Consider the following 24,201-nt stretch of genomic DNA (forward strand, 5'->3'; position numbering starts at 1 on the left):
GTGAGTAGACCGGAGACGTGAGTGAAAGCAGCGCCACGGCCGCAACATTTGGTGGCCGTTATGGTGACGTGAGCGGCAAACCGCTACAAATAGTCCACAACCAAACAGGACCAGTTGCCAGTCACTCTCTTTGCTAGAAAGGTCTAACTAGCTTAAGCCCGCCCGAAGAGTAATAGAACTGCGCGTTACGCAAAGACTTTTGGTGCCACACACACGCGCACAGAGTAGATCAGGGCGATGACGATAGAATATCATGCCCAGGGGCTTCGACAAATGCTAGAGCTAGTAAAACTCGAATCGTTTCGCCAGATTGTTGCGCGTATTAGCGAATATGTCTGTTATATTCGGGGTCTTAAATCCGGACCTCCAGCCACGCCTTCCACGACTTCTTTCAATACATTTCTTCTGGCAAGATCCTTCATGTAACATATTAGACATGTAATGGAACTAACAGCGTAGCCACAATCAAAAAAATATCTCCAATAGGATCAAGAGGATTGCCTTAGCCTGTCACGGGAAGACATGCTCATATATATGCTATGTCATAGTGATGCACTATTTATACTTTTCCAATGGACTGGCACTGCGCCTGTTTACCTTAAGCAACCGCTTTTTTATGGTCATATATATACTGGTGTGTGACTGAAATAATCGTAGAAAAAGTTCGAAAAACGACGACAATTAAGACAAAATCGATTGGCCAATTAAGAACTATACCTAAGACGAGAAAATTTGCCAAATAAAAAGCATCAGTATATAATATAGAAATTGCACTCATATTTAGTTCGTTGACGCTACTCAGCAAGGCAAAAAGAATGGTTTTTGGCGATGGTACCCGGTATTATAACCTTTTCTTCCGTTTACCTGTATTTTTGATAAATTGCAGATAAGCAGGCGGGACAGTCATTAGTATTTGCCCTTGATTAGAGTCGTAGTTTCCTGCTAATGCTTACCCGCAAAAAAGCTCAGGAAATACATTGATAAATCCCAACTAGGCAGAGATTTGATCAAAGCGAAACGAATACGAACATCGTTGGAAGCAATGAGATTATTTAGTGGTGGTCGATGGTGACTGCTGTCAGCAGTTTAAGCTTAGCGCGAGTGACAAAGTCATTACTACTAGCAATCTCTGTGTGCTGTCTCATCCGTACACAGTTCTCGCCGCTTAGCTACTGTATAGAGCCATTGACAAGAAAGCGGAGCGATGCCGGAAGCAGCAACGGTTGCACTAGCAGGCTATGGCTGCAAAAGGAGCGCAAGCGTGCCGAGCCCACAGGGCCTAGGAAGGCAAAGGGAGAAGAAAGAGAGAGGAGTCATAGTTGGTAAGGACGAAGGTCACGAAGAGCGCGAGGCGGCTTCCCGCCTACTCGATAGGAGCAGCTCCAGAATCAACAGTTGTTGTTGACAGTTGTCGACAATGATAGGTGTACTGCTTGGGGTAGCTTTAATAGCGGCAGCTTAAAAGTCATTGAACTCAGAGAGGCGTTCACGGCATTCTGTGGCACGGAGGATGGATAGCTAGGGGTCTACGAGGAATATTCAATAGCGACCTAAAGCGACCAGACTGATATACGAACGCAAGGACGGACGAACTACTGCTTGCATTATTACCTAAGGGACAGACAATGAGATTAACGGATATTTACGGATAGTCAACGCATACTCACTACTGACTAACCGTTATCCGTACGAGCAATACCATCGGTGCTTCCCGGCAGCAGTGCTACTGGTTGGTCCGTTCGGTCCAGCAGACGAACGATCGAACTAACAGACAAGGAGATTGCTGCACAAAAGGCCAATGGACGCGTCAAAAGGAGCGAGGCCACTTCTGCGATTGTCATGCCTCTACGATAGGCGCATCTGTCTAAACAGACACATCGAGGCAAGTACCACGAGTACCCTAGTCACCGACGCTGCAAAATGAATCATGAGCTGAAGTGCCAAAAAGTAGGAGAATTTTAGCGACTATACATGAAACGAGAAGACTGACTAACTTAATGCAATATCTGAAACTGGTTAACCAAGAGTAGAAGTCGTTGCTCGTTACGGCGCGACTAGCTGTGATAATCACAGAGATTTTTACTTGTGATGCGTTATAAATCATAAGTTACTCCCAACAGTGGAAAACGCCATATATATATATATATATATATATATATATGTAATAATTTAATGTCATGACCGTCACTTCAGGTAGTTTGTTTTTTATGTAAACTGACAGAGTAAATGTTCGTGAGTAGTTACATTGCAGATGTGCCTATCAAAGAGCACAATAACCATTTTAATATTAGATTACAACGACCGCATAGGTACTTAAAGCACATAAGGAACAATTTTGGCAAATAAAGCATAACAGCACGGGAAGGGAGATTTAGCTAGACCAAGCTCTGCAAAACGACCTATCGCTTACGACCCTCAGAACCACAAATTGTGTTGTTGTTTTTACGCTATCCGTTGGGGTGGTGAAGGCACGTTGGGGTGGAAAGGACGATGGAACCTCCTAAGGGTGAGAGACGGAAGGTTCGACAGCAATAGCAGTGGTCGTCGTGGAGATGATAATGGTCCTACAAGGTTGACGTCCGCAAGGTCGTTCACCCAACAGTATGTCCGTTTACTGCTTGTAGGGCACCACCCGGCCTGAAGTTTTCAATTCCTATTACCAAGACAAAACTCGAACCTGGGCAATCACGCCATCTATGTCCTGCTGCCGCGACCACTCTGTTTTTTTAAAATAATTCAGAATTTGTTGAATGGCGTCTTGACTTTTTCCTGATTTCACTCTTGAATCCCGCACACTATCTTATAGACCGTGTGTATGACCTTCAAGTTGTAGATCTAAAATCAGTGTAATTTGTAAAACGTAAAATGTAGGAGTACTAAGAATGTAGAAAATTCAGTAAACTCTTTCAATGAACATTTGTGTATCATTAACCCGATTTTACGCCTGTTTCTTTTTTATTTAAAGATATGCAACGTATCATCTTCAAACGTATTTGCTCATACTCATTAGATATGCTGTGCTTACATTTCAATCGTCTCTGCCTTCAAAACCGCCTCGAATCTCAAAAACAATTACATTTAATATATCGTGTAAGTACTGCTCTGTATGATAAAAACTCGGAAAATTTATTAAAGGAGTACTATCCTGTTAAACAACAAACTCTGCTATATCTATCTGGCATCATGAACCTATGAGGATAGCAAACCACAAACTTACGGTGAAAAATTTAATCAAATAAAACGCGTACTACGCTAACAGTAACAACGCGAATATTGTTCCTCCTAGTTAGTAAAAAAAAAAAATTAGTACAGAGGTATTAAGTAAGAATAGGTTTACGCTTATGCACAAGCATCAAAGGGTTAGTTGAGGGTATCATTTAAAAGCGAAATATGTACCGTAGCAAATGGAATAAGAACCAATTTAGAAGGATGGTACGTTTTTAATTACAGTGTCTGTAGTACGTATAGACTGCAAAAACACTTTCTACAAACATCTTGACACCTGTATATACAAAAATGGCAAGTATATCTCAGGCTGCAACATAACACAAACGATATCGAAACGAGTTCTGTCTCTCTTTTTCTTTAACTGAATTTGGGTATCGGGCGCACACATTTGGACTGTTCGTTTTTTACTTGAGGTCGAGTTGTCTCAGTTCTGTCTCGGAAAACGAAGCCGAAATAACAGAAAGTATTGTCGCAGTTCTAAACGAAGCCAATATGCACAATAGGCGCATCGAATGAAATAGTAATTTTCCTTATAGATACATAATTCATATCCTTTTTTCTGGCTTCCGGAAGTTCAATTGCAAGTGATAACCTCACATCGTTTTGAGAGCTTTCCATCTTATTTCTATTAGTTCTCTGTTCAATTTGTTTCATTCATTTGTGCTTGCGTGTATTCGAGTAGCTGGCAAGCTTTCTTTACTAGCTGAACCGACAACTGCCAATTTATAAGTTTCGATTCTGTCGGCCAAGGTTTAACTGAGGTAGCGGGGAGGGTCGAACCATAAATGTAATCGCAACCTATTTATAGCCCCGAGAATTATTAATAGACCTAGAGAACTGGCCTAGGCTCAATCTATTTCAAGTAACGGAACGCAAACATTTATATGGAATCACTTGGAAAACGACTCAGTTATAAATACTGTAACGTGTACTTTATTCCATCGTAGTTCTTCGTGTTGAGACACGCACAAATACGCAAGCCAGACGTGCTTATGTGAAACAGAAGCTATCGCGTTCCTAGAACCACATCTATCGTGACACATTAAATAATGTGTAACTTAAATACATCATTAACGGCAAAGAACACTCTGCAAGCGCTACAATGAAGGCGAAGGTCAAGTGGTGATAGCTTAGTTAGAGCGTAATTGTTCTATGTCGCAAAGAAACCCGCCGTAAGCGTCGTTTAACGATCATTCCCTAATAATGTTTCAGCAGAGATCTGTTTAAGACTAATATTCGATACCATCGTTTGAACATTTTTGCAGCTCAACATGTTTCTAGCGTTCAATTTTTTACCCTTATCGAGGTGTGGTTATACCGTGGACATGCGTGTGACCTAGCAATAACTGTTCAAAGGAAATAACCCCATAGTGTAATTTAAGAGACAAAGTTATTATTTAAAACGTTACGGTCTTTTTCGTTAGTAATTTAGTAACACTACTCTTAACTTCGCCGCTGAGCTGGCATTTGTCCATCCAAACGCAACCGCATCTGTCCCACGTAACGTAATAATAGGTAGCGTATATGTTTGCTAGACTTTAAGGACGCGTTGTAGTCAGGACTGAGGTCGAGCATGGACACACTGTTTGTTTCGTACCGGAAGCAAGTTCTACAATGGAATGCCTAACGGCTGTACGTCAACCTAAATATTTATACATACATATTCTGTACAAATAATAATTAAGGTACCGTGCTTATTACAGGCGGCTTACGGCGCGAGTGTAATTTGTGACTCTGATACAGTTGGGTAATATACTCTATTGGAATGTAATAATCAGATGAAGTTTAGCAAATGCTTTTATACTTCATGTCTTCCTTCTGTATGGAACTCGATTGTTTATTTCTGCTGTGGTTTGTCGTTATTGTTTAGCTGATGCCCGGCAGGCTGCCCAGTAACTGCTCGGTGATGTAGTAAAGCGCAATAGTCAAGCCTTTGTGTTCTTGTTTTATTATATTTACAGATTTTTGATGGTGACGATACTTCTAGTGACGGAGGGCCGTTGTGGTTCTAGGTTGCTTGCTTACTCGTTCGATTTGCCTGTTTAGCTGCGGCTAACGACGGCAAGAATAGCCAAACTATAATAGTACTTAGTTGCTTACCATAGAAATGTATGAGCTAGAAGTGAATCCCGCGGGTAGGGAAGTAAGCCAAGAGGCGAGCGGTCAGTGACCTTTATCTTAGGTTCTTCTTTGCGTCGGCTACACCGATAGAGCAGCGTTGCTCACTCAGAGCTCACACCGGTTCCGTCGTTCCCGCCCGCGTCAAGATAAGCTCGCGACGACATGGCGACGCTGGCAGGAAGGCAGACAAGCCACCTACCACTACCATCTCTCGCTTACCACGCACTCCGCTGCTGCTGCTGCTACTATAGGAGACAAGACGAGACACTAGGCATGCCATACCACAGCAGGAACAGCGGCAGCAAAAGTCGCACGACCCACACAACATGCGTACGTGCCTTTAGCACCATGCCACCCTAACCATTATTGGAGAGCGAACATGCACCCTGGCAGCCAGGCACCCAAGAGCGCCAGCGGCCACACAAACAGGCCCATGGCAACAGCCAGAAAGATTAGACAAGCACAGCCTCTCCTCTTTCTTGATACCGTACAGATAAAGGTGGAGATATGCTTCTTCTTATACTACCAGTGCTATTCACAGTTTCCATATCCCATCTCCTGTTCTCCTTTCAGGAGAGAACTGGAAGACGACGGGCAAAAGGAACACAACAATTGAGTACGAAAGAGAATAGAAGAGGTAACGATAGATGGACGAATGAATAGCAAAAAGCTGAGTGGGGATGGCGGCAAACGCGACAGCAACGCGTTCCGACCGAACTGGCTGATTCTGGTCATGAGCGGTGTGCAAGACAGTGCACGCAGATGCGATTGCATGTTGTCATTGTCTTCCTGTTATCAACCTGTTGCTGCTAACGGCAACGATGCGCGCAGAAAAAGGCTGATTGCGTTTCGCCAGTTGGCGAAGGCAACCAGCCTCACTACGAGTGGCTCGAATCGCCTAAACTCAATCAAGAACACAAAGAACACAATGAACGAAAAAAAAAAACGATAACTAGGAAAAAGATGGCTCTTGAAAGGTAGAAAGCTAAGATATACGTGAGTTATATGGTGGCCTGTGGCTTCCGACATTTCAAGAAGTCAGCGCGCGTCTAAAGATCTCTTATGTTTCTAAGGGGAGATGGGGCCATGCGTATGCCCTACAGCTTTTCAATACAGTATCCTAGTGGGCGTCGCGCCTAGTATTTTAAATCCATGCAAAAAAATTAGCTACTTTTGTTATTGTCGCTGTTATCATTTACTATTGTTGTGGTCGTTATTGTCGATGTTGTCAGCCATGTGTCTATGTATTTGCCTACCGGCCCCACTTGAAGTCGGTCGTTTCGTATTGTCTTACCCATAACTTCTCTAGGGAACACGTGGCATCCAACACGGAAAAAATCTTGTCATTGTACCTATATACTACTAGACTTTTGTTGGAACTATTGTTCTAGCTCCTTTGGCTAAATTTAACGCAAGTCTTAGTCCCGTTTCATTTATCGAATAAGGCAAGTACGAACTTTTGGATTCAGGTTTTATTTAAAAGCATCGTCAATCTCAATTTTTTCATCGAATTGCATGGACCAAGTTGAACTAAAGTCTAATTAATTCAAACATACGTTTTGATCGTTATCATAGGTAAGCTTTTCATTGTGCAGTAGAAGACATATCGCATATCCTTCACCTCTCTCTACTTCTATTTACTAGTCTATAAATTTAGCAAGCAACTGTATTTCGTGGTAAGATTAAAGCAAATAAGCACGAAATAGTAATATTTATATCTGAAACGATTCAAAAGGTTCTTTCCTGTCTTACGCCTCTACAAATGGGTTATTCTACAGGTTGGAAAAAAAAGCAGGAATGCATGGGGTGATCAGAAGAGTGAGACGGAATGGCATCACTCCATGACCTAATTCTTGAAATCGAGTAAAGGACCCAATGAAGAGCGATGGAATGGTCGAATGATTCAATTTGGGGGCAGACTAAGTAGCTCAAAACAAACAAGAATAAGTATCGATTGAACGTGTCTATTATACAGTTAGATGGGTGATATTCTGGGACGATTCTTTTACTATCGTCTGGTTGGCCTCAGATAAGGACAGCAAGAAAATAATTACGTAATAGATGTGGCCGACAAAAATAAAACAATAACGAGAAAAAGGTGCTGCGAAAAACCATCGTATTAGACAGGACAAATTCCCAAGAACATTATATGTATCCAGATGACAGCGCCACTTACTTTTCAAAAGGCTGTACTCCTGCATGCGACTCTACGGCATTTATGTATCTGCCAAATGCCAAAAGAAAATAATGCCCCTACTGCAGGGGTACAGAAGGAGATATATGAGTGCTATATCTGCGCTTGAATTTACCACTTCGAATCGCCTGTACTGCAATTGTCCAGTCCAGCAAAAATTCGTCTGCTCTCAATTTGAAGCAATGCTTAGTTTTCAGCTGTCATTTATACTAATCCAATTGCACAAATTACAAATACTTCTCGTATATTTATCACAGAAAATTGGCTTCTACATTTGCAGATCATTATTTTCGCCATATCAGCTAATGTTCTACCTCGCATTTTCTATGAAAACAATATGCGACAAACGACATATTTATTTCAATGTTGTTACAGCTGTACATTTTACTTCTATGAAAGAATACGCTGTGAAAAATTATGCATATTTGTGTGCTAAGCTGAACCTAATTTGTATCGCCAAAGTGTACACATGTGGCTTCAACGTGACACGTTCGGTGGGGTTTAATCAACTTGCGTAACTTGTAAGTTGTATTGTCACCTGAAACATTATCAACCTAGCCAAGATCTGCGGATGAGTATTTGTTGATCTATCTGTAACACTATTTGCGTTTGTTCGACAGTAAGAAACCGACTCTTAGAATCACAAGATGGTGCTGATATGGCTAATAATGGCAATAATAATAGTAATATTAATAAAATATCTAGTTTGTTCTGCGCATGTATGGGAAAATGAGTAAGCGCGTAGTGGTAAATGGTGATGTCGTATGTGGATCTGCTTCAGGGACCCGTCGGCCTTGAGAACATCGACCAACTTAGAGAATGAGGCCAAATGGGGATGCATTGTTAGAGCCGGATAAGTGTGTAGTTGTGGAGATAGCAAAGGAGGTGGTAGAAGAGAAAATGCTGGCGAAGCGACGGCAGCCACAGCAGCTGCGCTGATTGCAGTTGGTCCAAAGGACGACGTACGTTAGGACAGGGTGTGCGCTATAGTAAAGAATGTGTCTAACTGCAAGAGTTTCACCAGCGCCGACGCCGCTGCGACGTAACCAGCAGACGATCATGTACGGGTTTTCGTGTGCCAAATGGCCAGTAACGAATTACTCTTTTGCGTCATTTTCTTCCATCGACCCCTTCTATCTTCGGGAGGTCCCAGTAAACAGATCCCGGCAAGAAGCAATGCTCCGGTTTTGTTAGCCGACAAACGGGTAGAGAAGAAGCATAAACAGCTGAAAGGCTGACTTCGTGTAGTCTAGAGACCAATAAAAGGTACGACATGCGTCTCGCGAATGTGCCAATTTGAAAACAGGGGCGAAGCAGACCGAAATGGCTTGCGTATCATTACGTATTATTGAATAATTGTATAGTTTGTCGTGAGTAATCTGTCATTGAACACTTCCACGCCAACAATTCTAGCAACAATAAGTGCGCTAGTAGCAAGCGCACTTATTGTTTTTTATCGTGCGTAACGTAATCCTAAAAAATCATAAATAATAATAATAGTAGAAAAGAAAAAGCATAACGTAATAAAGGTATATGTAAGTTTGTAATTGGACACGGGACCACACCAAGATGAAGTGGACTTTTTAGAAGTATTTGAGACTCTACCTTAGGTCGTTCGGACACGGCTACAATAAATGAATCTTATATAAATGACACGCCATTGAGGGTGATAACTTGATTTCACAACAGATGACTCAATGCTTATAAACATTGTGCCCAACTATGCCGTCAGAAGAATGGATGTTACGTGGCTATGTCTAAATACAGCCTTCTTAAAGTTGACAATCTCTCGCAATTTGACAGGCGCTCTTAAAGTAATCTAATTATCCATACAAACAACCTAGCTTCAAATGTATTTGCTTACACAGTGATGAGAACCAACTTATTGACTAACATTAGCGTAACAGGCAAAATCAACCCCTTGGTTAAATATTTATTTTCGAAATTAAATATAATTTTTTTATACCCATTCTTGCTCAGCTTATGCTAATGTATATAAATGTAATAACTACGTAACTTGGTTAACGGCATAGTTCGATATGCGCTGAACCGCATTTCATATTAGCGTACATCATTATATCTAGCATTACTTATATACATCGAAAGACGTATAGCGTTTCAATGGCTGTCAATTCAGTTCACAGTTATTTTTCTCGACCTTTTTTCCTTCTTCTTACTCTCGGCAATGGCAAGAATACGTCAGGATGCTCTATGTTTTCGTACCCGCGTATATCATAGCTGTTTTCGAATAAACGGAGTCGTCTACAAGGACCGGCTGCGCCATCTAGTAGTAGAATTCTGCACAAGCTACGACAATAAAAAGATGGTATCTATATATTTCAGCGTTTATTGCTGTTGCCGTTGTCGCTATTTCTGATTCCGCTATTACGCCGTTGCCGTTAGCGCTGGCGAGTGAGAGTTTGCGAGTGGTTGCAGCAAGTCACTTTCCCCAGTGCCAGCAGATAAGTCTCGCCACAGTTTTTTTAGGTCATACAACGAAATTTGGACGATCGACCACCAGATGGCGCCACGGCAGTTACAGGTGATAACACAGCTGTACCTGCTGTTACATGCGTTCAATAGATATAAAATCTGCAATCGTTGAAAGCATTAAGGTTCAACACGGCTCTTTTATCATTTGTCTCACCATTTCCTTTTTAACTCAAGTCAAGTCAATTCGCCATTCAGTTCAGCCATCATTGTTGTTACAGTCGTCGCTTCCTGGCACCTAGCAACTTCCAACGATCCCGCCTAGTGACTGACTTGTTCAACCGGTTTACCTGACCAGAAGAAGTTTGTCCAGACTGATTGCGTGAGATGTTAGTAGCAGCATTAAGAGAAAAAATAAACACCTTGTGCTTGTGTGACCTGTTGCTATAACTAGTGATGTTTTTAGTCTAACAGCTATATAGGTAAATAAAATCATCAATGGTGGTTGCAACCATGAAAATGCATAGATTTTACTGCTTTCAGGTCGTTCTGGCCAACTAGAATCAATTATAAAGTCGGGTTCGTGTGTATCTGTGTGTGTATGTGTACATGTGTGCGCTACAACTGTCCGAATGACGAATGCCGGCCGTGTTGATCTGATTGCCACCACATGCTCTGATTCGGTCGTTTTGTCAATGTAGGTATTAGCGTGATGAGTAGGGCTCCCAGGTTTCATTGTTTTACTGTGTTCTATGTTTTCGTTATGGTCCAGGTTGCATTCACATCGTGACATCGGCTCGGACACATGACTACACACATTCCACTGTGGGGCAGGGCTACCGCGCCACCGACCTGGATTTGCGTTACCGCAGATCCAGGCGAACGGTAACTTCTCGGTGACTTTTAACTATTGCGGAAGAACAACTAGCGAAGCAGAGTAAAAAAGAGAGAAACCAAAGGGAAGGAAGGATGCCTGTCGCTTTGAGCAGACCCCTCCCCCCTCCCCCAGTAACTACGATAAGTAACAACATATATGGAATAGCGAAACGTTCGCATGATGAAGGATCTCAGGGGGAAAATGGCAAAGGGCAAGAGGAAGTAAAGAACAAGGGCATGGCGAGCATTCTAACAGTACAAAAGTAATCAACTCAAATAAAGACCTTTGCTATTTATATGAAATTTATATGTAATAATATGATTAGTAAAATCAGTGCTAGTATCATTACAGCTCTAAAGTTGCCGTTTTTATTATATATTGCATATAAATACTTCAATGAAAATGAAAATGTGTCAAATTACTAGAAAATGTTCCAATAATTTTCAAACAATATAAATTGCGTTATATCCTGAGTCATAGTCTATTCGATTTATTCGTCTTGATCTGTTCACTTTTGGGTATCTTAAGTAACTTACGCTACGTAAACTTCAAGTTTTTTTCAATTTAAAAATTTATTAAATTCGGATGCGAAAATTTCGAAAATTGCCGATTCATAAGAACACATCATTCATATTCCACAGTTTATACATCCTTACGAAGCTGTACCTTAAACCTTAAGGTCATACTTGCTACTTGTAGTTATTAATGCTTCGACGCACACACACATTTTAACTGTAAACCTAACTGATAATGTATTTTACCCTTTCAAGTAAAAGTGTGTTTCTCGTATAACTTGCACGTTTTCATAGGTTACATCAAACGTTCGGACGCTCTCTAGTGCTATGTCACATAGCCACTTCCCAAACTATTCGTCATTACGCCGGGGCATTTATTAGTCCAGTATTGCCATCGTTGTGCGTTCTAGAATCAGCCTTAGCGGACAAACCTGACACTTCTAGAACTCCAAGTTTGGCACAATTCACGTTACAGCGTAGCGTGATCCACGTGAAAGATCGCTTCCAATTCTTCTAACGTCGTTCATAATAACGTCAGTATGTTTTTATAGGTCGGACTGCTATCCTTTATAACAATAAACACATTTACGCAAAACAAGGCTGTTACCGAAGTTTAATTGCAAACAACAAAGTAGAACATCGTAGAGTGATGTTGCTGAGTTCTTTATAACATGTATTTTTAATGAACTTATTAAATGACAGTAGTGGCAGCTTAGCTAAAGCGCGCATTTGATCCCAGTTCAGATTTATGCTTAGATATGTTTACTACTTCGTATAACGTGTGGGACTATTTTTCAGATTTCCAGATAATAAATTTCTATACCGATGCAGTCAATAAAGCTACGTTTTGTCTCTTATAAATGCACAGCCTCAGTTTTTGTAAAAAAAAAAGCGTTGATTCTCGATGAATCCATTTAACCGTATTGAATTTGGTTTATTTTGAGAGCAAATAGATCTTTATTACTGGTCGTATAAAGAAAACCTTTGGCGAAAAATTCAGCCGGCATATACATAGGCTACTCGAGGTCGGTGAAAACGTTCAGTCGCGATTAACTCGTTACTTAGCAGAGAAGTTGGATGGGAAAACACACAAGAATATCTATTATACCCTCAACGTCTTCCTTGACAGCAAGTGCATAGTTTCGGCTACTGGCTTCTATACAGAATGGTTGCGGATATCTTCACGAAGATCGAAGGCAAACAAAGGAGCTCGTGGATTCAGGATATGTGTTCTAGTGCCGAGTCAGACTAAATCTTCACTCATAAGACTATATATATATATATATATATATATATATACCAAACTGAATATAGCTATCAAAAGGAAAAAACCGGCGAAACGAAGCAAGTCATCCTTCTTAACAACAACGCCAGGCCGCACATGGCAAACGAGTGCCCAAGACACTCTGCAAGAGCCTCAGCCAAAAGTTCTTTTACATCTACCATACTCTACAGGCTTCGCACATTTCACAATTCAGACTACTAACCGTACGTATGATAGTGAAAAAGGACTCAAGATCGTCTGGCTGGACGAGAGTCTCAACATCAGGCCTGAAAATTTCTTCCAGGCTGAGCCCAATAAACTGGTTGGAATATGAGAAGAGGGTGATAGCGAATGCCTAATATATCTATCTGTTGATACACTTTGAATAAAATATTTCTTCTTTCGGTGAAAAGGCAATCATTACTTATGTTTTAATCTAAAAAAATTCTATATCTGACTTATACCTGGGAAAACCGAGGTAATGTTGCCAACGGAAACCCAAATGTATTTTTAAGGATAACCCTACATCTCGACCTTGCCTTATAACCTGTTGCCGATCGTGTACTATCTATAGATATCTTCCCATATAACCATATCAGGTGAGAACGTCCGACCACCAAGCGTCTGTTGGCCGTTATCGTTAGACAACTGTTCCGCAGCCCTGTCTGTGGAGCAGATGGTCGTATATGTGAGTTGCAAGCCATCTTTCTCCAAACAACGTGCGTAGTTGCGTTTTGCGGAAATTATGGCCGGCAGCCGTACCGGTATCTGCGGCGTGACGTTCGTAATGTACTGTTCGTAAAGGCGGATAGCAACATAGCCAACGTGATAGCAGCTTTTTAATTGTTTTTCTCTATTTCCTGCCTAATTATCCGCAGAGAGACTGAATGTTGGCTGAAAAAAAAACTGTGAATAGCAATTTATATATTAACCTTGTTAATAACCTAATTAACCTTGTTAAGTAGGTTTCACTATATGGTTTTCTGCAAATCGTATAGATGCATTTAAAGATTCTATTGTCCAAAAGATACGGTACGTTACAGTTTCATCCTGACGAGCCTCGACCGCTGCTGGTTCTCCAGGTCCATTGAATCGCACCGTTTTGAAGCGAGTCGGTGCATCATTATCATTCCCAAATAAACAAATGTCAAAAAGCATTGGTGTCTAGTTTGTAGCTTTGTTTGTAATTAAAAACATAGATCTGTTTGATAGCATTAAACCTTTAGTACCTTTTGAGAGCCGTTGCCTCAGCTGCTGTTCTATGTCAAACTACAGGAACACTTCGTTTGTTTTCCCCATTGCACTGGCCTCATATGGTATGGCTACAGATGTATAAAACAGTTCATTTTACTATTATTCTGGGTGCTGCTATTCTAAAGTTATACAAAATGCGATATAATGAGAATTCTTACCTTGCCAGCGTTCGTCTATCAAAAAAATGGAGGAAGTAATTCAGCTGGTATTTTCTGCGGTCGAAAATGCACTAATATGAGAATCGCGCAGGCCTGCTGTTCTTTCAGCCGGCTGCTTATACCATCGTCGCAACTCGTTAATGCCGCAGTAGAAGATCAGTAACACGAAAGGCCAAAAAATAAACGAACGGCTTAAACTGGGGACACCCGTTGGATAGACTTCTACTGTCGTCGATGCCTTCCGCTGTTGTTGATGCCCGTAGCGTTACATTACGCTGCCTTATAGCCGTACTTTCTGCCAGCGGTACTTTCGACCGATGTTCTTCCGAAGCTGCGGAAGCAGAACGAGCAGCACAAGCTTAATACAGCACAGAGAGTCTACGGGACAAAAAACGATCTGACGGAATCTAACGTAACGGTCGCGTCATCAATATCATCAGTGTCGCGGACGAAGAGTACCGGCGGTGGCGACGCGATACGGAGGACAACGAAAGTGGCCGCAGTGGCAGAAGAATCCAGGAACTCTAGCTACAGCAAGGAGTCGGCTGTGCGTGGCTCTACTATTGCTCTTCCTTTGCGATTGCACGCTGCGTCGCTGCTATAGGAAGAGCGTCTTGAGCAGTCTGTCGGACTCTAAAAGAAAGGAAGCATAGACAGAACCGCAGCATTCGTCCCGAAGTTGCTTCTGTTCTTTTTTTGCCGCAAATGCTGCTGCTGCTGTCGCGGTGTTAGCATAGCCACCGTCTACTTGCTTTACAATATTTTGCAGACACTTCGTTGCCATTGCTACCACTGTTAACGTTGTCTACGTTATTGTAGGAATTGAACGTAAACACCGATAGCTGCGGGATTGCGACGGCTCCGCTATTCTGCAATATTGTTGCCGCCGCCGCCGCCGCTGCGGCAGAAAATGAGCGTTACAACGTTTCGTTTGTGGCAATCGGCGCTGCAGCCGTCAGCGATCGGAGCTAAAGCCTCGCGCGTCTCTCTGTATACTTGCGGCGGTCTGCCGGCCTTTTTGTCTGCTGCCAGAATTGGCCGCTGTAGAGGGCGAGAGGGAAACGCCAAATGTGGATCAGTAGGTTGAGCGCCAGCAGGGGACGGACATCCATACAAGACAGAAGCTCACATAGTCGCACACACACGCACAGGCCACCGGAGCGGTTCACGTTGGGTTGCTGCGATCATTGAGCAGATCGACGTCGCATAGGAACGCGGCCACCGGCAGCGTCAGTAACAGCAGCACTAACTCCAGAACCACTATCACCAACGATTCTAATTTTTTCTTCATCTTTCTCGTGTCCGTCTGCCGTCCAACTTCGTCGCCGTTGCCTTCTTCTCCGTCTTCTGGTTGCCGTTTACTTCAGACGAAGTGGAAGGAAAGGACGGGGAGGTTCGGAAGTGTCTGAGGGGGGTTGGGGAACAGATCGTGTGGAACACGCACACACAGCTCTAAAAGGCTACTAGATGACAAGCCAAAGTAGACTTCCTTTATTTGAGCACTTGTACTGCCAACTAGTGGGTTAGTCACTGATGGGGGGTTGCTGTAGGCAAACAGCTGTAGACCCGACTACGAACGCGGTACGAGCCCCGGTTCCTCCTAGAAGAAGGCACATAACAGCGGCATAGTTGTCTAAAATATGGACCATGTTTAACTGTTAAAAAAATCGTCCCGCCGCATCGTGCGTCGTGCGGACACGCCGGCGGCGCGTTAAAAGACGTAGTTTGTACACGGTTTACATTTGCAGAGCAGCAGCGGCAAAAAGCACCTCGCAATATAAAAATACCTAGACCGTTAGTAGATGGTAACCGCTGGTTGGATATGAGCATATATGCATAATAATAGGAGCAGTAATAGTAATCGCCGTCGTCGCAGTGGCTGTGGTAGATAGGAAATCCAGTGAGCGGTTGATTAGCTGCCGGGCGAGTTGAGCTGAGCTAAGTTTTTCTTCGATCGTCCGTAGAACTAAGCGGGAGATGTATGGTGGAGCAAGCAGAGGGGATGGTCAATTTGGAAACGTTATAATGACACAGAGGCAGAGTCTCCAAAGGAAAGAAAGAACAAGCTAGCAATAAGGACAGCAGCCAGAAGGCGAATAAGCTGAGCGAGACAAATAACCATTCCCTACTCTTGCTGTGTTCTGGCAAATATAATGACGTGATCGCCGTACTAAAAGAGGAACAAGACAGACCCTAAAAAACTAAGTACTGCATGAGATGAAGAAAACTGAATTCTCTTCTGCTATTCAGTAGGATAGGCAGGTCTTATCCACACAAAGAGAGGTTAATCTGTACAATATTCGATATGCCTCCAGAATCATCGATATCTATTAAGTTCTCGCTCATACGCTATTACTCATCATCGTTTAACAGAAATACTAGGCGACTTTATTGTCGAGGGTTTTGCTATCTAAATTCAACAATGTATTGCTTTGTTTTCCTTTACAGGGCCAGAATAACGGACCTCGACTATCTGAAATGGTAGGTGATATTTGGATTCGATCCACTTTGCTCATCAAGCTGCAGTTTTCTCACGTACATTTATGATGTGTAGACTTTGCCTTACGATATCTGATATCGGTCCAATCAACAATTATTGATTAGGGCAAATTCTGCTAAAAATGGTTAAGTGCAAAGGGTCGAATGGGTATCTTTTCAACGAACTTCTACCAAAAAAAAAAGAACACGCGCAGAAAGTTTACTGAACGCTAATATTTCGTCTTCAGTGGTGCATATCGTTGCCCTCGAAGTGAGTATTTTAGATTTCTCAAAAGGAGATATAAAAGGACGAAAGGGGAAGTGGAGTGAAACATGGGTAACACTTATGTATAGATATTTGCAGGGGAAAGCGCGATTATTTTTTTAAAGAAGGTGACCGAATTTAGTGTATCTGTACTATACAGTAAATCGATTGTAGCTTCATCGAGAATGCATAGACAGCTCCTCACTATATATATATATATATATATATATATATATAGCAACTTATACAAAATATATGTAGCATATTTGACGATTGAAGGATCTCCTTGCTCTAAATCTTTATGTACGTCATTAATTAGCATTAAATACTTCAGCGTCCGCTGTCGGAAAGCTTGCTGAGTAAACGTAAATACAAATACGCTTTAGTCGCTTCTTTCGTTTGCATATCGTCCGTTGTCGTTCGTGACGCCTCGCTTTGTGTCCCTTCTGTAATGGGCAGCGGCGTACGAGAAACTTCGTGAGGTTTTTTCATGACGATAACTATGAGTAACAGCAGACCAGTTTAAAAGTATTCCACGCAGTTGTCTGCTTCATCTTGCGGATATGCGGGCGTCCTGCCTCAACGTGCGGCAATCAGAAACTTCTTCCGACGACAACAGCGACGACGTGTCACCATAACCATCGTCATCAACGATTTTTCATTTAAGAACTCCGGCAGGCGGTTCCATGTTCCAGTGCACTAAATACAATAGTGAGAACAGCCTTTGAGGTCATAGCAACGAAAGTATGATTTGTACCTGCGTTACCTTAGTTCATCTTCGTTTGATCGGTTAATACGTTCTCGTGTTACCTTCTCGCCTCTAAGCGCTCTAGGACTTTTTGGGCCACGGCCTGATCTGGTAACGCGATCTGATCTTCTGCATAACGCGAAGCTAGACGATTTTAGCTGTGCTCCTGTAAATCCAGCTCCGACCGTTTGCTGTCGAGAAGGTGGGGATGCTGCTACTGCCAGCGGCACGTTCTGTCTTTTCTTTAGCCGTGGCATTCATTGAATCCATCGTCAGTCAGGCCAGTCTATCCTGGCACCTCTGTATCAACTATCTGACTCTTGGCGCTGTTGTTCAAGCTGAGACCCTTCTGCTTTTTCGCAGTTGTTGTATTGATACGACGCTTCCCTCGGCTGCTGTTGCTGCTTCTTCTTTGATCAGGGGGAGTGGAATTCACCGCAGCTTTAGCACTACCTTGTCATTGTACCATATTTGCCTTCGTTGCCTGTGTTCTTCTTTCCTGCAATGAAGATGAGAAAGAAGTCGAAAAGCGAACGAGCGAGCGAGCCGGCCGGCCAGCCAGCCAGCCAGCCAGCCAGCGACTACTTGCCATTTGGATATGCGTGGCAACGGCGCTGTGTGAACGCGCCTTGCCATTCAGCACGTCTGTTTGTCTGTCTGTCCGTTCTGTCAGAGCCATTACTTCAGAGTAGACGAGCTAGGCGACCAGCTGATTTGTTCGTCTTCTGCACTTCGATGGCGGCAGCAATAGCGACAATAGCATCACCAGTGGCAACAGCTTAGAAGGGACCGCTGGGGGTCTGAGGTCCAAGTTAGCGGAAAGAAACGGTTTTGGCCTCGATTTCACTTTTATTTGCTGGGCGACAAGCGAAGCGGGAGAATGCTGAAGGGAGACCAACAAGCAAAAGAGTGACGATGAAAAATAAGTAGAAAAAAAGCACTGAATAAACCGCGACTGAGGCAGTAGCAAACGCCACATAGGATCTTCTCGTGCAAGAGCAGAAATAAAATAGAGAGCTTAACGAAATAGATAACTGCGCGAAAAATAGCCAGACGACCTGCACACAAGCGCACATCAAATGTACCTATTACTTCAACAACATCGGCGTAATTTTTGTGCCAGCAAAACGTAAGAGGCGGCTCGTGATTGTGACAGCTATAAAAAATAGATAATGGCTAAAATAGTAGCAAATACACCCCACGGGGAACAAAAGTAAAGCGATGAATATTTTTCTATTGACGTTGACAACTTAGCAAGTTTTGTTAGTCCTTCAGTCAGAATTGTTTACGTTTAGAAACGAGATAATCAAGAAATCTGGATAGTGTGGTCGCACAGCTCTTCACTCAGATTACTCCTGAATAGGATCTTGCGACACGTACCACGACTGGCGGAATAAAATGGAACGAACACTCCGCTGGGTCGAGTTGACGTTATTCCGTTATTTACTTTGTTGATCGTTATTTACAGATTTAACTGGCATCTCAAATCTGTACGCCATGAAATGTATCGAGCTTCGGTAACTACTGAAGATACAATATTCGTGTTCGTCACCATCTCGTCTATATAAAAGAACCAGAGTGCAAGAAACTCGAGAGCGACTAGTTTTCTATTGCATCCAGCACGCAAACTTTGGAAAAGGAGCGCTTACCTGCAATTACTTAGGATCCGTACATTGATCGACATATCTTAACAGCCTCTGAGTGCCTGTTACCCTTGGACGTCTGTTTCTTATAGACCTATTTATATCTTTGCCTTCCTTGGCTTCTGGAGGGCGCACAAAGTGTTTCCGAAGGCGCTCAGAGGCCCCCGCGTCTCGTTCTTCGCTGGTTTCATTGTAGTCACTAGCGTCGTTAATAACTAAAGACGAGATCTCTTATGAGAATTTGCAACTGCTACTATTGCCGTTCGTTACAACCAGGTCCACTTGTTGGTTTGTTGAACCGATGTCCATCTCGTTGTTACCGTTGTTGTGAATTGCCCCTGCCCACTTTGCGCTACCATTTGTTGTATTGGTTGTGCTTTGCCATGTTTGTCCTGTTCAATTGCGGACCCTCTTAGCTGCACCGAAAGCTGCTACCTACGACTATGAGAAGCTGCAGCAGCAGCAGTAAACCTGTAACATTGGAGGCTGCGCCATCACCCACGAGCGAATACTCGTGCTTGTGGTCGTCGTCACCAGTGGCCACTCTCTCGAAGGCGTTTGTTGATCGCTAGCGACACATTACTCGCGTGTAGCTGTCGCTCACGCCTTTCTATCTATACTCGTCCACACTCAGCGAATTGATAATTATCTGAGAAGACTAGGAAATTATCATAGCCGCAATAAAAGCCACCTATTCAGTAGTAATAATACTTCTAAAGTTACCGCCAGAAACATCGAAAAAAATAATACAATCGCTAAATCCATAAACAGCCGCAGTGTCAGTAACCAAAGTATTGATGTTATTGAATAAGTGATTCCTTTGTTTATTTCATTAATATGGCAAGGCTGCTAAATCTAGGTACGATGTTTCCATTTGACTAAGGAGTTTCGCGTTTCTCGTATCTAGCCTTTCTTCATTTCATCGAATTAATGAATTGTTAAATGTATTACAGTTTGTTTTAACTAACTTGACGAAGCTACATAAAAGGAAGTATTTATTTAGTGTGAATAACATAAAACACTCGACTCGGACTGAGCTAGAGACAAAAAAAAATTTTCACGTATTCCCTATCGCAACCCTGGCCAACTTAGATAAACAGCCGGGTATATTTCAGGTATTTCCGCCTGCAGTGCTGCTGGCTAATATTATATAACAACTTCTGGCTTCGTTATACAGAATCTGTAGTATAATGAAGATAGCTAACTAAGATACAGGTGGCGAGTGGAGGTACAGGACGAGAAACCCATTTTACAATGGTTTAGTCTTCAGCGACAGAGGGCAACCATTCATACTTTGTTTTGGTATGCGGCCAGTTGTCGCAACGTTATATATATATATATATATAAAGAGAGCGAGCAAGAGAAGGACAGAGACAAGGGCGAGAACGAGCAAATAATAGACTCTATATGCTGTCACGAAAGCATATTATACCCATCCGCTAGAGATTGTACTCGAAGGGAGGCCGAGTCTGATGGACACCATGCAGTGCCCTGCTTAGCTATATTATAGAACGTAAATGTAATATAGGCACAGGACGGGCTACGCAAGCAGATAGGCCGGGTTGATGTAGCAGGCCGTGTAGTTGGGTTTGCCCGAGTTGCCTGCTTGCTGGCTTGGCCGATCCGTCGGCCGGTCGTTGAACCTTGAATGTTAGACCTGTCCGTGCTGGGCTCTTTTCCTCCCTCATCAATCCATTTTGGCCTTCTCATATCTGTCACGAATAGCCAAAAGAGCAAGGCACAAGACGGTTGCACGACCGACGCCGTCGGGGCAAGCAGACGGCCACCAACTTGGCAATGACGCTGATGACATGACACAGCACAACGATTCGATAGGAATCGATGTCGTGCCTGCCGTCGGTAGCCCTTGTGCGCATGTTTCAGAATGCTGCTAAGTCAAAGACATCGCGGACGCACTTTGTTTCTCCAATGCATGAGCGGTGAAAAGCTCTTCAGCTTCTTTCGTTCTTGTTCAACTGCTTTACAGCTGCTGCATCTAGTTACTGGCATCGTAGCACACAACATTTAGGCGGCACCGACGTTAGTCATAGCGCTTGGAGATTGCCCTTCCTAGGCTAGAAAAGAAAGAAGAAGAATCTATTTTAGGCTACGTTTGCCGTGGGCCTGCACATGCAGTAGAGTATACCCTATCTGAAAGGAATTCGACACAAAGCAGTGTAAAATAAGTCGAAAAAGTTAACCGCATTTAATATTCGATTCGCGAAACATAGAGCGAAAATAAGGTCAAACAAGGCCAATTTAGTTATTTAGGAAAGACAAGCGGCTCAAAAAATCTCACAGACGAACAACATGGAGCATGTTTTCACATCGGCCGCTACCCCGCACTGTCTTCGATGTCGTGGGCAAGCGTTCGAATTGTCGGTGCTCCTTTTAGCGAAAGATAATCTAATTTACCTGCTTTGAAAAAAGCATTCGACGAGCCTATTATTTCAGATGTATTTGTCTGAATAATAAAAACCAACGTAATCGATAGAGTTTCCACAGTACAGGGTCAACATTTTTGCCCGAAAACGTTCTTGAGCATTAAAAGGTAAGCTAAGGATTACTGAGTTGCTGGCAAAAGTCGACGTTTAGGCCTCGCAAGAACCGCGCGAAACGTTTACACGAGGAGGAGCTACCCTTGCCACCACGTCCGTATCGAAGATTAGATACTTACGGGAAATCGATGTGAATCGCTGGAGGTCGGAATTTTATAAAAAAAAAAAAAAGTAGCGTTCAGGGTTCTTTTAAGAGTGGCACAGACTTTGGACTCAAGCTATGAAAATAGATCTTTAGAAAAAATACAAACGTCAACATTTTTCTTTCTTTTTCCGCCTTCTACACATGGTTGGTCTTGAAAGCGTATTCTAGCATGGACACTCTATAGTACGCTTATGAAGTATGCGACGATCCAGTAGACGATAAGGCACTCACCTGTAGTGTTGTATGGTCCCTCTGCTAAGAACGTTTTGTTCTAATTTATTGTCAAAACTCAGAAATATGAGTCCTATGTTTGGCACAATTATCTATCGTTACAACTATTAACATTAGGCCGCAGGAATACTAATTTCAAGAAGCATCGATAGATCACTTTGCTTCTGCCTGTCGAAATTTCAAATGTTTCTTCAGCTTTTTCCTTTTTTGCAGATGTTTACTTTTCAGTCGTTGCTCATATGGAGAGCATGATAGTCTCGTAATTTATTACGTTCTTCTTTGTCACTCAGGCAATGATATTCGAAGTAAGACGATGACCAAATTTCTCTGAGAGACAGATTGCAATAGAGACGATAGTACAAGCTGCACAATATGTACACAAGCCAATCCCCCAATCGCAACTGATGCAGTACAGCAACTGCCTGCCGTATTACTGAAGTCTGTACATTGGGGTGTATATTTACCGCCAATGCACCGACTTTCGTGATAAGAGAGTAAGCTAGCTCTTTGTTTCGTTATAACACCACTAACTTAGACAAGAATCTGTGATAAATAGGACGTCGTTCACCCATTTTTTTCGCCACAAAGACTAATGCCTATCCATGCTGCCATAACCATGTATTTTTCCGCTCGCTTAAAGGAATATCTACTGTTACATGGCAAGAATCACTGGGTAATGTCATCCAATATCTACTCTTGTTTTTGGATAAATCGGGTGTGGCAAACAACTGTTTATACACTGATTAGAATTGTTTTTTACTTGTACGTCTAATGTCATTCGTAGAAAGTGTACCACCTATCTGTTTCCATATTGTATTACAAAGGCACATGCCCACATAGTAGGCGCACTAAACGTAAATATTATTATCTAAACAATTCGTTACAAACAAAGGGTGCATATAGGATCATAATGATATTCATTGTATAGCGGGCTTGTGATCCACCACGGGTAGACGTTTTGATAGACTTTATAAGTTCTGGTGAGCTTTTTTTAATGCTGAAACTTTTTTTTTGTGTTAGTAACGTTTGGAACGATAGTACGAACTGATCAGCAAAGAGAATGCGTTTTGGTAACAAGCACAAATCCCGTTTTAGTCCAGCAGTATACTGCGTATTTTTAGAGCAGAAATCTAGAGACATACGACTGCTTTAGTAGCGGCGGCGGCGGCGGCGGCGGCGGCGGCCGCGGCATTGCTTCAAATCATTTTTGTCGACATGAATGTAGACCAATAATATCATGGGCAATGTCTTCCTTGTTCGAAATAATTACCAATTTCTTCAGAGTAATTTACGCTAGCAATATCAGCAGCTCTTAATTTATAAAGAAGAACGCGCCTTCCTACATACATAAATAATGATGATATTATGACATTAGCGCAATATTGGGCCGATAATTACAGGTAGATTCACATTGATGCATCGATATTAACCTACATACATCTGACAACATGGCTATCCTTTCCGAATATAGGTAACGCATCTGGCAGGCAGACGATGCTACAGGTTGGCGAAGCAGTGTGTAGCTATATTCGGATAGCGGCAATAGCAAAACTGGTCTAATATCCCATCAGTGGTCAGAAATGATAGCGGTTAACAATAAGATAAACAAGCAGAAAACTAAAAGCTTTAGACAAGAAACTAGCACCTACGATTCGCTATTTTCATCTAATAGAATAACAAAATAATAAACAATAAAAAAAACAAAAAAGGTTGCGACAAGATAATTAAACCTGTTCGGGAACCTATGTAGAACCGGGTCGAGCATGTCGCCAGCAACGGCTGTGCATGTTTCCAGTAATCCGAATCATACGCAAGTGGTACTTATTGCGTATTTCCAATTTCCCAGCGACTCGTTTACGCTTCCGCTAGGCGGATCGTGACGCGTCGTCTCCGCTAAATTGAATAGGCCTGTAGTTTTTCTTCTCGTTAACTTGCAAAACCATCCAGGCACCTCTTCAGTGTCCTCTCTTAAAGATTTTATTTGCGCAAAACTCGTGTCGTATCGCTTCGTGTCCTGCATTAACGTTGAGAACCTGTAATTCAATGACTCAAATTAGATGACACTTACTTTATCAAAAAGAAGAAGTCCGAG

The 24,201-nt window shown here is 42.5% G+C and overlaps 2 protein-coding genes across 8 annotated transcripts in view; one reads left to right on the forward strand and one right to left on the reverse strand.

The window, feature by feature from the left end:
* The first annotated feature begins 7,766 nt into the window (after positions 1-7,766).
* The window catches only part of LOC111270799 (uncharacterized), an 82,299-nt gene continuing 65,864 nt past the window's right edge, over positions 7,767-24,201 (forward strand). Inside the window, exons 1-5 of one of the 5 annotated variants that reach the window (XM_086972642.1) lie at positions 7,769-8,064; positions 8,325-10,085; positions 10,255-10,362; positions 10,746-11,112; positions 11,660-16,522. The gene's annotated coding sequence lies outside the window, so the exon portion shown is untranslated. The other 4 variants (XM_086972643.1, XM_086972641.1, XM_086972644.1 and 1 more) reach the window with 4 other exon arrangements.
* Positions 19,037-24,201, reverse strand: part of LOC111270797 (U7 snRNA-associated Sm-like protein LSm11) — a 32,448-nt gene continuing 27,283 nt past the window's right edge. For 2 of the 3 annotated variants that reach the window (XM_022851206.2, XM_022851201.2), the window contains exon 5: positions 21,359-24,142. The gene's annotated coding sequence lies outside the window, so the exon portion shown is untranslated. Of the gene's footprint in view, positions 21,251-21,358; positions 24,143-24,201 lie in introns of those variants that run through there. The other variant, XM_022851202.2, reaches the window with a different exon arrangement.

The sequence above is a fragment of the Varroa jacobsoni genome, unplaced genomic scaffold (assembly GCF_002532875.2).
Source record: "Varroa jacobsoni isolate VJ856 unplaced genomic scaffold, vjacob_1.0 contig00123, whole genome shotgun sequence".
In the NCBI taxonomy this organism is placed as follows: Eukaryota; Metazoa; Arthropoda; class Arachnida; order Mesostigmata; family Varroidae; genus Varroa; species Varroa jacobsoni.